Consider the following 17,096-nt stretch of genomic DNA (forward strand, 5'->3'; position numbering starts at 1 on the left):
GAGGCCGGTCCCGGCGATTTGGATCGCGGCGGGAAGCTTGCGATTTTAGTCATCCGGCCCTCACAGGAGGGGTTCCCGCGCGCCTGCGGCGGGCGCGGCGCTCGGGCCAGTCAGGGCACGAGGAGGACGGTTTGCTAAGAAAACACGGAACGAAACGAACCAAACGGTGCCCGTTTCACGCCCGTATAGCTGCTGAGAAAGGCCAGGAAGCCCAGAGCCCATCTTTTCGGTGGGAAAACACCCAAAAAATCTGGGGTAGGGCAGCCTGTCCCCGACAGACGTGACTGCCTGGCCGGGCCTGAGCGTGTGGGGCGGCCCAGCGGGCCGGGTCCCCCCGGCTGGGACGCAGGCACCTCGACCCCGCGCTAAGTCATCTTCCCCAAAGACGACCGTTATTTCAGGTTTAGGATTAGGGGAGAGGGAAAAAAGGGGGGGGGGGAAATTAATTCCTACATTTGCTTTTTCTATTCAGCATGACCTATTTCATTGCTGAATATGTTAGCAAAAGCTCTCCCTAGAGCTTTTATCCGTTGCAGTAAACAACACGATCTAGGATGCAGCAAACGAGTTGATTAAAAGACAGCTGAATTGTCTGATTTCTCGATGCAGATAACAAACGAAGGGTAACTAGAGAGTTAATATACTGGGTTCTTACAAAGCTGAGTGAATTGGGTCACAGATGAAAACGTTTGGCAAGTTTAAGGAAGGCTCTGACAGACATCCGTCCTCATCCCAAAACACCGTGTGCGTTTGGCCTCGTTATTTGCATAGGCTCAGGGGACGGAGATTCGTAAGAGCACAGGAAAAAGGGTTTTTGTATTGAGGGCTGAGATGTGTTGGCAGAACTCTGGGTGAGGTTGTTTCATGCCACCAAGGTATACCCATCCTTCCTTTTTCATAAGGACCGGAATAATTATCCAGAATATTGAACTATGAAAAGGATCCATCCTGTGCGTGTTGCTTGCTTTCACTAAAGGCTTCTCTTCAAGTTCAGTGCATCTTTCTGGCTTGCCTTTATTTTCAATGTGTTCTGCAGGATATAAAGGTTATTCATCATTTTCACAAATGTAATGGTAGTATTCTCTTTCAGCCCCAAGAAATGCGTAGATCAGCAAGAAGAGAGTACATCACAGCAGACAGGTATTTCGAAAAATCAGAAAAAATATTTTTGATGTGTACTTCATGCATGGCCACTCTTCCTTATTTTGTTTTGTAATTTTAACAGGATGAACAGCCCTTTAGTGTTTCTGCATCTTTAAAAGTATAATATTTTCTTTGAGGTCAGCTAGGCATAGGGGCTTCATAGAACATTAGGTCATCTGAAAGAGCGAGGGATGCAATCCGCTCTTTCACTGCATAATAAGAGCACTCTGTACTACTGCACTTCTTGTTGCTGAGGAAAGCAAAAGTCTCTTTTAGGCTCCAGTTACGCAATGGTCAGCACTTCTGTTGGATAAGAATTATCACCTCTGCTTTCAGAAGGAGAAACTGCAACAAAGAGGTGGTAAGAGATACGGCTAAAAATTAGGCGTTTGGTCCCTCAAGTGGCGTGCAGAACCCAAACCTGATGCCTCGGGTCCCAGGACAGCATGGAGGGCAAGAAAGGTGTCTTGCAGAGAAGAGCAGAACCGGTAGAGCTTGCCAGTAGGAAATACGTGAGGAGGATGCTTAGAAAAAAACCCTCACCTCTAGGTCTGGTGTACTGCTCTCAGGGTGGTTTCAGCTGGGCTTTATGAACTGAAACCTTTTACAACTGCACTATAATTACAGGTGAAGCGCTTCTTATGTCGTAGGCTACCATTTAATCAGTTGGAATCATGCAGCCTTGAATTGAGGGAGCTGAACTCCACAGTGTCCGTCTGCCAGGAGAGTACACTGGTAACCAAATCCACAGGCTTTTCCTGTTAAGACTAAGACATGGTACAGCCACAGACTGAAGCTGATTGCGCCAGGCAGAGCATGATTAGGATGCTAATACAGGAGAGGGAAGATCTAGTTTCTGCCCCCGTAACAGGATTGTATAGTCACTGGATAGATTAGGCATGATCAATAACACTTTTGTTATATGTAAAGTTTAGGGCATGGTCAGAAGCAAAATTTAGGTGTTATTTACAAGCAGAGCAGGGATTCTTTGGATTACGGTTTAGAACATTTGTATCTTTATTTGGCCTAACTACTTTATTGGATCTGGCCAAAGTCCATTTCAGAGGGAAGAGCGTAACTTGGAAGTCTTGATTGCCTGTTCTATTACTTGCACTAATGAGCACATTTAGGTAATTTATCCTTCTCTTAAACATAATGACCTACGTTCCTCATTCCACATGAGTAGTGTTGAATATGTTTAATGCTCAAATACTTACTTTAAAAAAACCTCTGACATGCATCCTGAGGGTTAGGGGGGAAAAGGGGGAATGAAGACAGCTTCCCATATCTTCCAAAAATGAGAAGTGGATTTTCATAGTTTATTATCAAGTATTTTGTTTTTTGCAGGAGCAATAAAATTATTGTGATGTTAACTTATCCTTGCAGGTGCTTGTCAGGCATCATTAATCTAAGAACTACAGAAAAGAACTGCATATTTACTAGACTATTAACACAAGAACAACACTTTGTAACTGGCTACCTCACCCTTGCCCTGAACTTCCTGCGCAGAACTTATTGATTTTGCAGGTATTTTTTTTGTATAATATTAAACTATTTCAGACTGTTGGCTGGTCGCCCAGGCAGGCCACATAAAGAGACCCAGACAATGTTGTTTTATTCAACATACAGTTTTACTAGGTTTTATAAATCAACTTTTCATTTTCAGAATTGCCTGTGGGGAGTTTTAAGGCTATCACTACTGTTTGACAGAACCCCTGATTTGTTGAACCATACTCTCAGAACCATTTCGTCCTGTCTTCAAGTACTCTTGACAGTTATTTCACTGTGTGGCTAAGACCTTGGTCTTGCAAGCAAACGTGTGAATAAAGCGGTTGCAACAGCAGGGCATAAATTAAGTTAGCATTCCACCTAGATTTCCATTGTAATTAGTACCATAACATGTTCTCTCTATCTGGGTGCTCTGTTTAGCTCAAAGTCAGGCAAAAGTGCCAAAAAAAGGAAGCAGTTATGCCAGTTTTGCTTTTGCAAAGTTTAGCTGTTGAAGGAACCTTACATTTGCTAAATCAATTTGAAGTTCTATGTACCTTCCTCAAAAATTTAAATTTGCTCCCTTTCCTCTAAAGATTATTTCTGATGTATTTATTCTATAATCCAATGACTGCATAGGACTCATAGGTAGTTCAAGAAGCACGAGCCATAATCCAAGTCGTCTTCCATGTAGCTACACGCTGTAACCACTATTCAGCCTGCTTGCTCTCCTGATCATGGGATTTTTGCATTCTTGGCTAGAGATGGGCTGGAACAGCAGAAAAAACACATCCTGCAGCAGTGTAAGTAACTCTAAAAGAAAATGGGCGATGTGGGTTTTACTCCTTTTAGGATGAGGAGAGAAAAACCTGGCTCTTCCTTTTGTGATATGGGTAGCTTAATCAGTAGTCATTTATTCCTAAAAGGTGAAGAGGTTGCTAGCTTGAAATATTTTTATGTCCAGTTACCTAGACTCTGTTTTTGGTCTGGGCCAGTCTCTCCACTTAGGTGAGGGTCAGTTAAATTCAACTTGTGTTGAATTAACTGCGTGGTTGGGCAAGGCCATGAAAGAAGCATTTACTAAAGTCTGGTGCCTGGAAAAGGTCCCTCCAGTACCAGTGGTAAGTTGTGAACCTCAGTTCTGAGTGACCTGCAGCAACCTTGAAAAGAGCTGCCAATCATTGTTATAAACTGTTTGCTAAGCACGGGGAAGCTTCCATTTATTGCTGGATATTCACTAAAAAAAAAAAAAAACTTAGAGCCCTAAACCTTTATGTTGAATGGGGAAGAATTAATTAACTGCAAATTTCCAGACCAGTGGCTAAGAAAAGAGGTCATTTTTGATATTTATGGTATTCCCTGGAGGAGGAGCTGGAAAGGATGAGGGAGTAATCTACTATCTCTGACCTGCACCCTCAGTTGGACCGTAATTTACATTGCAGCACTCTACTGCAAGGAAGGCTCAGCATGTTGTTACAGTCCTGCTCCTTAGTTTTTCAAGTATCATGTTTCCTTTGTCATGGAAGAGAGAAAGGTTGGGTTGAAAGCCTTTCTTTTCTCTCCCAACTGAACTTGTCTTTTTTATCCGTGATATTTTGAGTTCCTACAGCACTGAGCTTGTGTCAGGCAGCACTGAGCTTGTGTCAGGATAGAGAAGTACACTTTCCTTCTTAAGAGGTTTAATTTTAGAGAATTCCAGGTATACTTTATTTTGTCATTGTTCTCACTTGCAAATCCACAAATAGTGGATCTAGCTATATGTCACTAGGCGTCTAATAATATCTGCGATACTATCCTTCTGGCTGACCGTTTTCCCATGGAGTCATGGGGTAAGCATTGAGTCAGCAGGTGTCTGAGAGTAAGCACTCAGTGTCTACGGCCTGTCAATCTTTATCTTAAACTTCCCAGGGAGATTAGCCATTAGATACAAGCAGGGTCTCCTCTAGATGAAAAATGCAGTACTCTCAGTATCAGTGATTTGTATAATAGTCATCTGTAGATCTTTTCCTTGTGGTTCATGAGGCAGAAATCCTTTATGCTCCAGCGTTTTTTGTGTTCCCCAGAACAGAAGAAATTCCTGAAAGAACTTCCTGAAAGCAGAGACAGAAAAAATAAATGATATCAATTACTATAAACACTTCTATATGGAAGTAAGAGAATATTTTTGAAATTGGATTTGCTTTTATAAACAGAGATCAGTTCTCAAAGAACTTAGTCCTGTGTCTGTACCAGCATAGCATGTCATCTACCAGAAACGTTTCTCTGTCAACCCATATGGTTATGTACCCTGTCGCTACACACACACCCACAAAAGATAATACACCCCTAGAGGAATAATTGTTCCCGCTATGAAGACTTAAGCCCTTCTGATAAATGTATACTGTCAGGCAAGACAATCAGGAGGAAAGCAATAAAAACAGTTCAGCTATCTGATAGTACTGAACAGGCACGTGTCTACTGCTGTACCCCTTAGATTAGCAACTGAACAGGATTTCTGAGGAGAAAAACAGGTGGTGAAGGTGATAATACGGAACTGGTCAGGAGTATAAACATATATACTTCTAGGAACTTCTGTGGCCCATTGATTTTGTTGGAGCTTGCCGCAAGGCTACAGGGTTCATCTGTATGTCTCATTACAGAATTAAAACTTAAATGACATAGTTCTCCTCACGAGTGGGACAAAATGAATACCATTAAAAGATGTTTCCTTCACCTGCTACCAAAATATATCTCTATTTTAAGGTATAGTGTCCTCCTGTAACTTGGAATAGGGATCCATTGAGTTAAAGTCAGCACAGTGTTTTCCGTGTTAGTGGTGACATTGAGAGGAATTCCTCTACTATGGCAGCAGTACAGTATTGCTCCAAAGAGTCAGAGTGCGAGAGGAGAAAAGGAGCAAGGAGCTGACACAAGGTAGCTAATTTGCTAATAAAGCATCAACAGCACAGCAACGGTTCTAGATTGGATCAGTATCAAATTTAGGCCTTACCTTGCAAGTGAAAACACAAAGATCTCTCAGGGATAAACAAGTCTATGGTAAATCATCCCCTTACATAGTTTGCTTGTCCTCTGCGTTCGCTAGAGATGTACTAAGAAGTTTCTTGGGCAGGAGGTCTTGTGCATCTGCTGTTTGTGGAAACAGAACCTAATTTTCCTGCATTGCTCTTCAGACTGAAAAATAACATGTACACAATGTTATTATTTATTTCTTCCTGAGAAAAGGTATGTATGTCCTAGCAGATGAGTTAGTATGTGATTAAAATATGTCTTAATAGTTTAGTATCCTAATTTCCTAATCACTGACAGTCCAATACAAACATTTCTCAGCTCTAGCAGTCCTCTTATAGAAAGCTTTTTGTCAGGGAACAGCAGGAGCAGCTGCTCTATGAGAGAGGATGAACCAGAAGCTGAGGGTGACCATGGCCAAGACAGTGCCCTCATCCACCGTGCCACCTTCCTACCATATCTGAACACCGAGGGCAGCACTGGATGCTGGTAACAGCAGGTCCATGGAGAGTCCCAGACAAGGTTAGGGAATGAATGAGGTCCATGGTCCATCTCGGGAGTCCAGTTAGGAGCAGCAGGAGGCAGGACCAGGGACGGGACTGGCAACAAAGCTAGAGCTTATCTCCAACAGGTCTATTCAGAAGATAGGGCTGGAGACAAAGCTACAGCACAGGTCAGAGGCCCATCCAGGGGGCCAGGGCCAGAGACGGGACTAGGAGCAGCTAGCCCCGCAGCATAGCTCAGGCAGGGACTGACAATCCAGGGGTGAGCTGAAATGGGGCTCCTGGGCCCACGGCAGGGGTGTGGGAAAGGCCCCAGCTGAGGCTACCCGTGGCCCATAAGGCCAGTTGGTGGCCCTAAAGCTTTTTAGGTTGTCTATTACCCTTTGTCACAGAGCTGTAGTTCTTGCTTTTTGATTAAAGCTGAGCATACTTTTCCGTGGATTTTAGCCTGGTCCTAGGGAAACAAAACCCATATGATCATGCTGTGTGTATGTTTCTGTCTGTATTTCACTCCACCTCTAATGATTTTTGACCTCCTGAGCGATTGTAGCCAATTTGGCAGAGAGGACAGGGTCACAAATCTAGTAAGTTACTATACTTTTTTTTTAAACATGCATGTCAGGATAGAAGAGAAAGACCCTATTAATGGTCTAACTTGAGGGGAAATAAGCAGCATAAACAGAACCCTTATTAAACAAGAGAGAAGCGACAGAGTTCAACCTGTAGAGTAAAGCCATGGGATGCCAGATTTCATTCTCTGTTAAACAGCTTGCTTGTTTGCTCTTTTCAGTGATCTCCCACCTCCCACTTCTTCGAAAAGAAAACAGTCTTCTTGGAAATGCATGCCGTTTTGCATGTGATTCTTATATGTTTAGGGGAGATAGCAAGAAGAAGAATGCATCTTGGTGTGTTATGTGGTTATAAAAATAAATTTCCAATGCTAATCTGTTTTTTTTGATTTAGATACTTGCCTGCAAAATTCAAATTTCAGCTGAATTCTGCTGAGTGGTAGATGTCAATGGAATAATCTGTAAGAACAAAGCTTATAGAAACAGAGCACAAATTAGATTGTATTCCTGGACTTTTCAGTTGCTGTTTCTTAAGATACGGAGGGTTTTTGCCAAGCAAACGTCATTCTTGTGATTGCTGGTTTTCATTCCAACATACATTAACCCTGATTCAGTTCATTATATTAGAGCATTTTGGCTGTATATATACAAGCACTTGTTCGTGTTATTCCATTTGCTTGCCTTCCAAGTTTCTCGAGTGCTTCAGTAACATTCCTCATGTAGTAAGCACCACTAGCATGTAAATGATCAGCTCTCATAAAAGTCTATTTGTTCAATATAATGCAAAACATAATTCCTCTGTAGAAGGAAACACTTTGCCTACTTGTGCAGTGTAAGCACAGTTCAAAATGCTGTAATGGAAGCTCCAAACTGAAAATCCAAGTTCTAGCTCTCATATTGTTTAAAGCGGAAGGGAGGCTAGTTAGTCAACTGCATCAGCATAAATAATCCAAAAGAGCTGCCCTAATGTTGCGAAATAATGCAATCTATAAAAAAAACAGGCCTTTGAGGAACTCATTACAATAGATGGAGTTCAACTCTTCATGGCTATACAATGCTTTTTTAAAAAACCTTTTTTGTTTTTCAGCTTGTGTACCGCAAGTTACTTAGATTTTATAATTTACAATCAATCTGAGATTGAAAGGGAGTGATTGCATATGTGACCAAGATGCAATAAAAGGCTCTATTTGCTGCATCACGCATCAATTGAAATGATACTATCAATTAATCATACCTAGTTTACATAGGCAGGAACATACGTTTTGCTACTTGGAGTGACATTTGGCAGAATGGTTGATACATGCTGCTATCCTGGAACAAGTGCATCAAGCAGTAATTCCAGTAAGACAGTTCAATCAAAGAAACCATAGGACAAAGCATATACACAAAAAAAAAAAAAAAAAAAAAGGAAGGTGAAGCAAAGTATCTCCCACTGGGCCCTGATCTCCTCAAATGCAGTAAAAAACCCCAAAGTTAATGAGAGTGAATAAGTAAGAGATCACAAAGAAAAGCAAAGCCAGTCAGACAAGCTGTAGATACATATAAATTTTAGAAGAATTGAATTTTCACATTTATTTTTTTGAGATGCTCCTTTTTTGATTAATAGCTTTTATTCATAAAGGATGCAGCAGTAAGCCCTGCAGTATACTGGTGGAGAGGTGTACAGATGTTTAGGTGTGCCGTCATGTCTCTGACATCCACACATAAGAGGGCAAACACGGAGTGATAAGGTAGATACTGTTAGGAGTTGCCGAATGTGGTAGCCTGACCGAGGCAAGGCTGCTGCAGCACCATGTTCCCACATCCAGGCAGTAGTGAGACTGAACACGTATTCCCAATAGGCATGCACGTGCATACACACACAGAGTACATATATACATACACAAAGCATGTGTATATATATATACGTACACGTATATATACAGATGTGTATACTTATACATACACAAGTCAACCACACAGATCAGCACAGACAGAAAACACAGCGCTCCCACAACATAAACAAGCACCAACGGCCTCATCCTGTTCCCCCCTCTTGCTGATCGGGATGAAAGCTGGTTGTATATATACAATATGGATCTATCCAGTAGTTGGCCTTAGACACTCATTCTATCCAGAAATGGCCCCTGGATCCCCCAGTCTCCCCAGCTGCAGGCATCTGCACATACAAGCCCCCTGAAGCCCACAGCCCCACTCTGGTTGCTAGTACTCAGATCCCACTGCACACACATGTACAAGCACAAGCACACACACGGTGGATTAATCCAGTATCTGACCTTAAACACTCAGGTCTGCCCAGTAGCTGGCCCCTGGATCCGCTGGCTTCCAGTTGCCTCATGCATAGATGCACGCATACAAATGGGTCTCTCCGTTGACCCCCAGACCCCGAGGTCTCTCCCAGAGCTTGGACCTCCCAGCCCCTCTAGTAGCCAACTCCTAGGCCTTCTGGTCTTTCCAGTATCTGGCCTAGACTTGTGGCCGCTCTGATACCTGGCTCCCACGCCTCTTACGCTACTTGCCTATTAATCAGCTTGATACTCACTAGTGATCACACACTGACATATGCACCCACGCAATATGCACAGACTCCAGTGGCTTCAGTTGCTGGCACCTCAGCCACCCAAGCCCCTATGACCTGTGATCTCCACTTCAGTTGCTGGCACTTAGATCTCCATATGCTCCAGTCTCTCCAGTTGCTGGGACCCAGACACATGGGTCCTTGTGACCTGACTACAGTTGCTGGCACTTAGACCTCCATACGCACACATGAACACAGAACAGAGCCCCTCACCTAGAAAAATAGTTAGAAATGGAGTTTTCTAAAAAAGACAGGACAGACTGCTGAACAGACACAGGCCATGGCCACATAAGCTTTCTGATCTGTTTACATACAACCAGCCCCTTCTATCCCCTTTTCCCTCCATTTTCCCATTCTCAGCATGCCCTTCCCCTGCATCCCATAATGAGTCCCACACTCCCATAGGCATTAACCCTCCCCCTGCCCCAGTCTGTAAGATGCTTTCTGTTGACTCATCTTGATTGGTTTCACACCCCAAAACTGGGGCGAATAGCCCTTTTGTGACAGCTGTTGAGGAGCTGGGACAGGAGGCTCCAGTTCTCAGATTAGATTAGTGGGGTTCCCCCACTTGCCAGTGTACCTCTGCGCTCCTTTGGGCTTGCGGAGACGAGCCTTTAATCACACAGTTTAACAGATGTAGTTAGCAGACAAGCTTCTCCGCTGCCCTCACGATGCGTTTGAGGGTGGGGGGATACAGTGTGCATCTTGCTGGGTGAAATGACTTCAATCTTTCATGAAGTAAGTGGCAAAAGGATCCAATGTCGTGCCCCACTGGCTGGTTCTGTAGCTAGTACAGTTCTTTATTGCCTGTCATTCAGGTTTAGTTGCAAGGGTATGACTCTGCATATCTACAAAGAATAGGGTTCTTTTCCCCTACGTCCATCACTTGAATGAATTTATTCTGTCATTTTATTGCTAGTCACTCTGTATCATGAAGTCCGTCTGTAACTCTTCTCATTCAGCTTCTCTTTCTTCTACCCTGAATAATATAGCGTCACCAGCAGCCTTTGTCACTTCACTCTCCACAGTCTTTTCTATATCATTTGTGATTAAGTTGAATAAAATAAGGCCTAGCATAGATCCATGTAGACATCCACTGGTGAACTGCATCACTGTGAAAACTGGCCACTTACCCGTACATTTTCTTGTCTTTCAAGTAATTATTTTTCCACAGCAAGATTATCCCATGGTAGTTTGGTTCTTTAAGAGCGTTAGGTGAGAGACCGTGTCATAGCCTTTTGGAAACCCGAATAGACTTTGCTATTTCAATCATCTATTTCCACGTGCTCCACCGAAATCCAGTAGATTTGTGAAGCATGGCTTTGGCTTCCTGCCTGGAACAAATACACCACGTTCCTGTAGTGAGTCTCCAGACATGGGTACAGCAATAGGTTGATTTTTGTTGGCGATGAAGAAAGGCAAGTTATACACATCACCTCTTGGCTTCAAGAACTTAGTTCCTCAGGCACTTGCTCTCCCACAAAATGTTTTTTAAGTTGATTATTAGTTTCAAAAGTTATTAAGTCATAAGAAACAGAGGGATAGCCTAACTACAAAATCTAATTCCCAGAAAACAGGAAGTTTCAGGTTTCTCCAGCCTTTCTCTAACCTCTGATACCTTGAAGTGATTTAAATTGGATTTCATTATACAATAATACACTAATCAGCATAAATGAAGCTGGCAAAAGGATCCATAGATTGTTTTCTTTTTCTTTGTATATTCACGTTGGGTTAAAGTTTTGCTCACTCAGGGTCAGAAGAGATCATTATGCCCATCTACTCATATCTATGGTATAATACAAGCCATAAAGTATCACCCACTTAATTTGTGTGAAGCCTAATACCTTGTTGTTGTTTTGAGGAGGTGCTTTTTTAGAAAGCTATCAAGACTACTTGCTGGAGAATCTACCAATACATTTTAATAAAATATTTCTAGTAGATAATTACCTTCATTTAAAATTTGCATTTTCCTTCCTGTTCAAATTTTTCTAGCTTCAGTTCTCAGCCAGTGAGCCTTGTTATGTCCTTGTCTATTTAATTAAAGAAACTCCGGAACATCACATATCTGCTGCTACACATGCTTACATTTTGTCAATACCAAAGAAACACCTGTTTGTTTCTCTTGTGTCTTTCCCCTCACCCTAGTTATCAGTTTAAGAGAGATCCTGTACCCCTGCTCTTGTTATAATAACAACGTATTTTCCCAAGAAGATTCAATCACTGGTAGTTACATTAGTATTATTTCTTTTCTACCAAGAAAAGAACAAAGGAACAAAATTCTGCCTGCGAAAAAAATTCCTCTTAGTGCCACCTGTGGTTTCGCCAAGCCACACTGAGCAAAGTCACAGAGAGTAAACGAAAAGTTTCTCTAGTGCTAAAATCTATATAAACTCTGGCACAACTGTCGATCATTTCTTGACTGATGTGAAAAACAAAAGCCTCTTTTGGCATTAGCAGTTAATGGTACTGAAATTGCTGAGTAGCCAGTTTAGCTCAATATCACTGGGAAAGAAGTAACCTGAGCAATCAGATGGATGAAACTTACTTTTTAAATGATAAAACCATTTTCATGGTTACCATTTGCTTTAGTTACTGTTTTTATCACGTGTTTTATAGCTTAGATGCATTTGTCATGTTACTGGTAATGTAGTTATGTTAAATTTCTCCTATAAACCCTTGTAGAGGGCTGTGTATAATTCTGTTTCTGTCATTACAAATTCTGATTCATCAGTTTAGATTATTGTTCTGAAGTCTTAGTTGCTAGGAATAGTGGTTTGCCTCCTTGCCAGGAATTGAAGATTTGTTTTCTTCCCAGAAGAAAAGCTGTCATTTACTTGTTCATAATACGTGCTTTTTCTACATGACTGATATTTGGATCCATTTGTAGTTTAGGTGTTTTTCAAGTAAAAATCCTTCATGAGTGATAAATCTTCTGAAGGAACTGGATTAACATCAAATGGGTAGAAATGTCATACCAAGGGAATACATTTATCATTTAAAATGTAATAGAGGATGGATCCCTACCTTATGTTCTTGTATCAGAGATTGTCCCTCCTCTGGCAAACACTTAGGTTTGTATTCAGCCTTGCTACTGTTAGTTGTCATAATGAGTCCACAAAAGTACAAATACAGTGGCCTTTTCCTAGGAGTGGTGGAAGGCTACTTCCTTCCAATTTCATTTGAAATACTTATTTTTGTGCTATGAAACTTTTCCCCGTTTAGCATTAGTCCTATTCCTTAAGGGAAAAACCGGAATTAAATGCAATTATTGGAAAGTACATTCTGGAAAGTAATGTTTAAGATCACCTGAGCAGCCAGGTGTCAAAAGAAGAGCTGACAGTTGTGACTTGTTAGGCCAATGGCAGATGAGCTGACCAATTTCCTTTTAGTTAGGAAAGCCATGAAAGGAGAAAAATACTTTGGTGAGGGGAGTAAGTGGAGGAAAAAAACCAGTTAAGGATTAGCAAGATGTTCTCTTTTTGGTCAGTCAGAAGCCTTCTGACCTGTGCTCTTAACTGAAAATGAGAACTGTCAGATTATTTGCCTGGGTTATGCTGTAGGCTGTTGTTTTGCTGAAAGAATAGCAAGATCTCTTCTTTCTGTGCTTCTTGTCCTGAAGACCTAGCCTGAGAGAGCATCACCTGAAGCTTTTACAGGTAGGTAAGTTGGTTGGAAGGATACGGCTGCTAGTTTGCTTGGGGCCAAGGCCAAAAAAAAGGCTTGTTATGGTTTTGCTTCCCTCTTGTTGAATGAACGTGGAACGTTTTCCCCTCTTGGCAATTGAATTAAAGGAGGTAGGGCAGGGTTTGGGCTTTTTGCCTCCTCCTCATTCTGTTGACATGCAGTGAGGGCTGGCTGCACCAGAAGGGGAGAAGGAGCAGGTACCTCACCAGCAAGGAGCTGGGATGCAGAGTGGCAAGTCCAGGGCCAGATGCAGTGATCAGGGTCAGACGCAGTCCAGTGATCCTCTGGCAAGTCCAGAGCTGGGCCTGAGGTCAAGCCAGGAAGGTGAGACAGTGCATCCGTCTCAGAAGTGCGGAGATAAAGAGACAGGGCATGAATCCAGCTGCAGTGCAGCACAGGCAAGGGCCGGTGCTGAGCCCTCAGCTTACAAGCAGCTCCTAAGGGAGAGGAGGGGCAGGCCTTCGCTTCTAGCTTTCTTCACAACAGCTCTTACCAGCAGCTGAGCTGACCTTGGAGTCAGCCAATGAAACTGGTTCTGTCAGGGCCCTGCAGGCACCACTAGCCTTCGCTGTCCCTGTCCACCTTCCTGGGGCTTCCCCAGCCCAGGCCATCAGTGCCTGCCCCTCAGTGCTGCACTGGTGCCAGCTGCAGCCTCGCAGCAATACTTGATGCCCCCCTCTGGGGGGAGGGGGATGGTGCTGGGGCTGCCCCGGGGTCCTGCTCCCTCCAGGTGGGAGGACAGGCCCTGGCAGCCAGGCCCGGCCTGATACCAGCCCTGGGAAGCTGCCAGCCTTGCGGCACCCTGACACGTGTGAATTTGCTTCAGCCTTAAGAAGTGTTACATTCAACACTGTTTTCATATTACTGAACTTGTGCTGTGGGAGTCTGAGTATGCTCCTGTTATCTCCATGAGCAGTCCGGTTCTCTTCCGTTTCTACAGGGAAAAGTTATGTGAGTAAGGATGACAGAGTGAAGCCTGAAACGAGTTGCATTAAAGAGGATAGTTTGACTTGGTGAGGAATATCCTGCCTTGAAAATAGCTGTCTGTTATTTGGTTAGGCTTCTTATTTTACATTTGGTGAAGTTAAAAGTCAGTATTTTCTATATATTGTGTCTAACATGTGAACTTCAAGTTTCAGAAAGAGCTGTTTGAGGTTTAGCTGGCTGGTTGCTCATGATTTTGGGAGGAGCCCTTATAAGTACACTTTAAGAGAATCTATGGCAGGGCAAAAAGGTCCAGTGGAGATTCAAAAGCAAAATTTCGGTGAATTGACACATTTTGAAAGTTTCTGTTTTGAATCCCAGTATCCTGACCAGGCCATGACTGATTATTTATGCTCTGTTTCTCCCAAGTTTCATACTGTGTTTCTTATCTGACTGTTGTAGCACTTGACACTGACCGTCCTAATCCATTTTGGTTGTGATATAGCAACTTGCGTAGTACAACGTTTTTGTCCAGAGGTGTAAACAGCATTTCACTGTGTAACTTGAGAGGAGGGAAGACAGTTATTTCCATGGTATGCATACAGCCCGTAAATGAATCCTTCAGGATGAAAGATGCCCTGTAAATGTAAGATCATTATCAGCATTGTTATAAAAGCCTGAATGTTGCTTGGAGAGTCTCAAACTGTACTTGTGACGCTCTTTCCTTACTGGTAGTGCTGGTTCTTCAGTGCTTTTCCTGCTCTTCTTTAATCTTAATGTTTTGGATTTTTATTTAACAAGAGTACTCTGAGAATCCTGACTCCCTTATCTAACATTATTCAACACAAGCGGGTCCCAAAGCCTCTCCAGGAGATGCCATTAGCTGTGATAAAGGCTGTATCAATCAAAGATGTATGCAGAGAATTACCAATATTTGAAGTACTTTACCTCTTAAGTCTGGCATATGATTCCTCAAGGGATGGAATGATATTTAGGCATCATGCCTAGTGAACAATGATACTAAATGTCCTCGGAGAATACCTGTCATTGATGGCTCAAATTATGATGATCAACAGTAAGCCAAGTTCTGGCATATAGCTAAGCTGTATGTGAAGTGCTGGTACTGTGCAGACACAAACACATATATATCCTACATGTTGTTCTCTTACTAACTTGTTATGTTTTCTCTTGACTCCAATTTGCCGCCTGCTGTATTTTTGTTATTTTTATTGCTGGGTTTTTGTTGCAGGATACTGTGCTTCCTGTCTTGTAACTAAAGCTGCTAGAAACTCATTCCTTCCTGGAATCTGGAATCAAAACAAAAGATGGGCCTCACCTCAGACTTGTTGCCTGCCTCAAGGGCTGGAAACTTGGGAGTTTGCGCTTCCATCCCATCAGCGTCGAAAAAGCAGGCTTGCTGCTGCCCTTGCAAAAGCCTGAGCTTGGCATCCTCCAGTTAACCTGATATCCTTGCTGACCTTGGAAGGGACTCTTTAGACCAGAAGGATGCTGTCTTCACCTTCCCGCTTACACTGGTTCAGATGTTGTTGTTTCAGCGAGGCCCACTGTTTACTGATCTCAATAAATAAAGTAGTCTTCAGGTCCATTCATATGCTACGTCATCCATGATTTCTGCTTCCAGTTTTCATCCAAAGTTTTGTCCAGAAGTCTAACTGGGGGTGAAAAACTGAAGGTCTGATACTTGTGGATTTTTTGAGCTTAACAGTGCATGCCTCTTCTGCTGTTCTTTCAAATGTTATTCATTGTACAATCCTTTGTACTTCACAGTTCTTTTCTTTGAAGTCTTACGTGATTTACACAGACTAATGTAACTGGTGTGAGCTTTTTCTGCTGGAACAGATAGAAAGGTGATACTCCAGTGTTACAGATAGTTACAGAATAGTGTAGTCCCACAGATGTGAATTGGCTTTTAGTCGTGTGCTTTTAACAGTACGTCTAGTGATACTGCCTCTGTGATGGTTAGGAAAGAGATATCATGTTTAACTTGGCTGTTGCCTTCATTTTGTGTAGTCCATTTCAAATACAAAAATTTAGTGTCTTGGTGATGTTCTGCTGTAGCTGTCATGGTTATCAATTTTCTTGAGAGCATGCAGTTCTTAAGTAGGCTTAGGTTTCTATTCTGTATTTCACAGCTGAAGAAGGGGTTGCATGTCCAAAACTTTATTCATTTTTTTCCTAACAATGTACCTATTGGGCTAATAGAAGATGTTTCATCTACCTACAAACTTTCTTTTATCCTCAGCTATGGGATTGTTTTTCCTTTACTTATTTTGTGTTCCTTGAATACTGGACAGGGAGTTAGTCCCAGACTGAGCCATAAAGTTATTATTAAGTACACAATGATGAAAGACCCATTAGTGGTCAGAATCTGATAGCTGGTTTTAAGTTTCAGACTTTAGTTTTGTTGAGGGGACAAGGTAGAGTAGTTCTTCCACTGATAAAGAGAATGTACTTCCCTTTATCCAGCCTAGTCTCCAGTTCAAGTAACATTGGACCTTTCACAAGTAGTAAAACCGGAGTGGGGGGGAGGGGAACAAAAGTAAGAGAAGCGGGGAGGGGGTGAAGACTAATAGCATTCTTGTTCCTGTAGACTGTAAAATGGTGATGGATGAACCTTCAGGGATTTAAATTCAATCCAAATGAGCATCAAACACTTCAGATGGTTATAAAATATATATCTGAACCTCTCAAATTTGAGGAGATATCTTACATAGGTATATCCTTTGCTGTCAAACTGAAATAGTGTGTGAACAACTTTATTCATCATGTTTCACTGTTTTTTCTGTCAGAAGAGAAATGTGAAGTTAACAGGCTATCTGAACTTTGGGGGATTTCTTTAATACACTGGGCTGGTTTTCAGTGTATAGAGGCTAAAAATGAGAGAAGGTGGAGATTTCCTGTTTCTTCTATTTATTTTGTCTTTTCCTATTAAATATATCGGCTAGTGCAAAAATCCAGAATTTAAATATCTAACTGTGTCTGTGCATGTATTCATGCACTTTTATTAAATGTTATTTATACACAAACTTATGTTATGAAAGTATACTGAGTGACACAATAACAAGCACTTCCAGTAGACTCTTATTTTCACTTGTGCATAAAGATCAGCCAAATATGTAACATTACGATTGTTTTGAAGCTATTTGCAGCACATGAATTGTTTCTTCTTACTTCGGTGTG

General features: G+C 42.1%; 1 long non-coding RNA gene across 1 annotated transcript; it reads left to right on the forward strand.

The window, feature by feature from the left end:
• Positions 1-474: 474 nt before the first annotated feature.
• On the forward strand, positions 475-15,430 carry LOC138066794 (uncharacterized). Its single transcript, XR_011140294.1, has 3 exons — positions 475-1,140; positions 2,530-2,670; positions 15,145-15,430. It is a non-coding gene; the product is annotated as an uncharacterized lncRNA (long non-coding RNA).
• The last annotated feature ends 1,666 nt before the right edge of the window (positions 15,431-17,096 follow it).

Source organism: Struthio camelus, chromosome 3 (assembly GCF_040807025.1).
Source record: "Struthio camelus isolate bStrCam1 chromosome 3, bStrCam1.hap1, whole genome shotgun sequence".
In the NCBI taxonomy this organism is placed as follows: domain Eukaryota; kingdom Metazoa; phylum Chordata; class Aves; order Struthioniformes; family Struthionidae; genus Struthio; species Struthio camelus.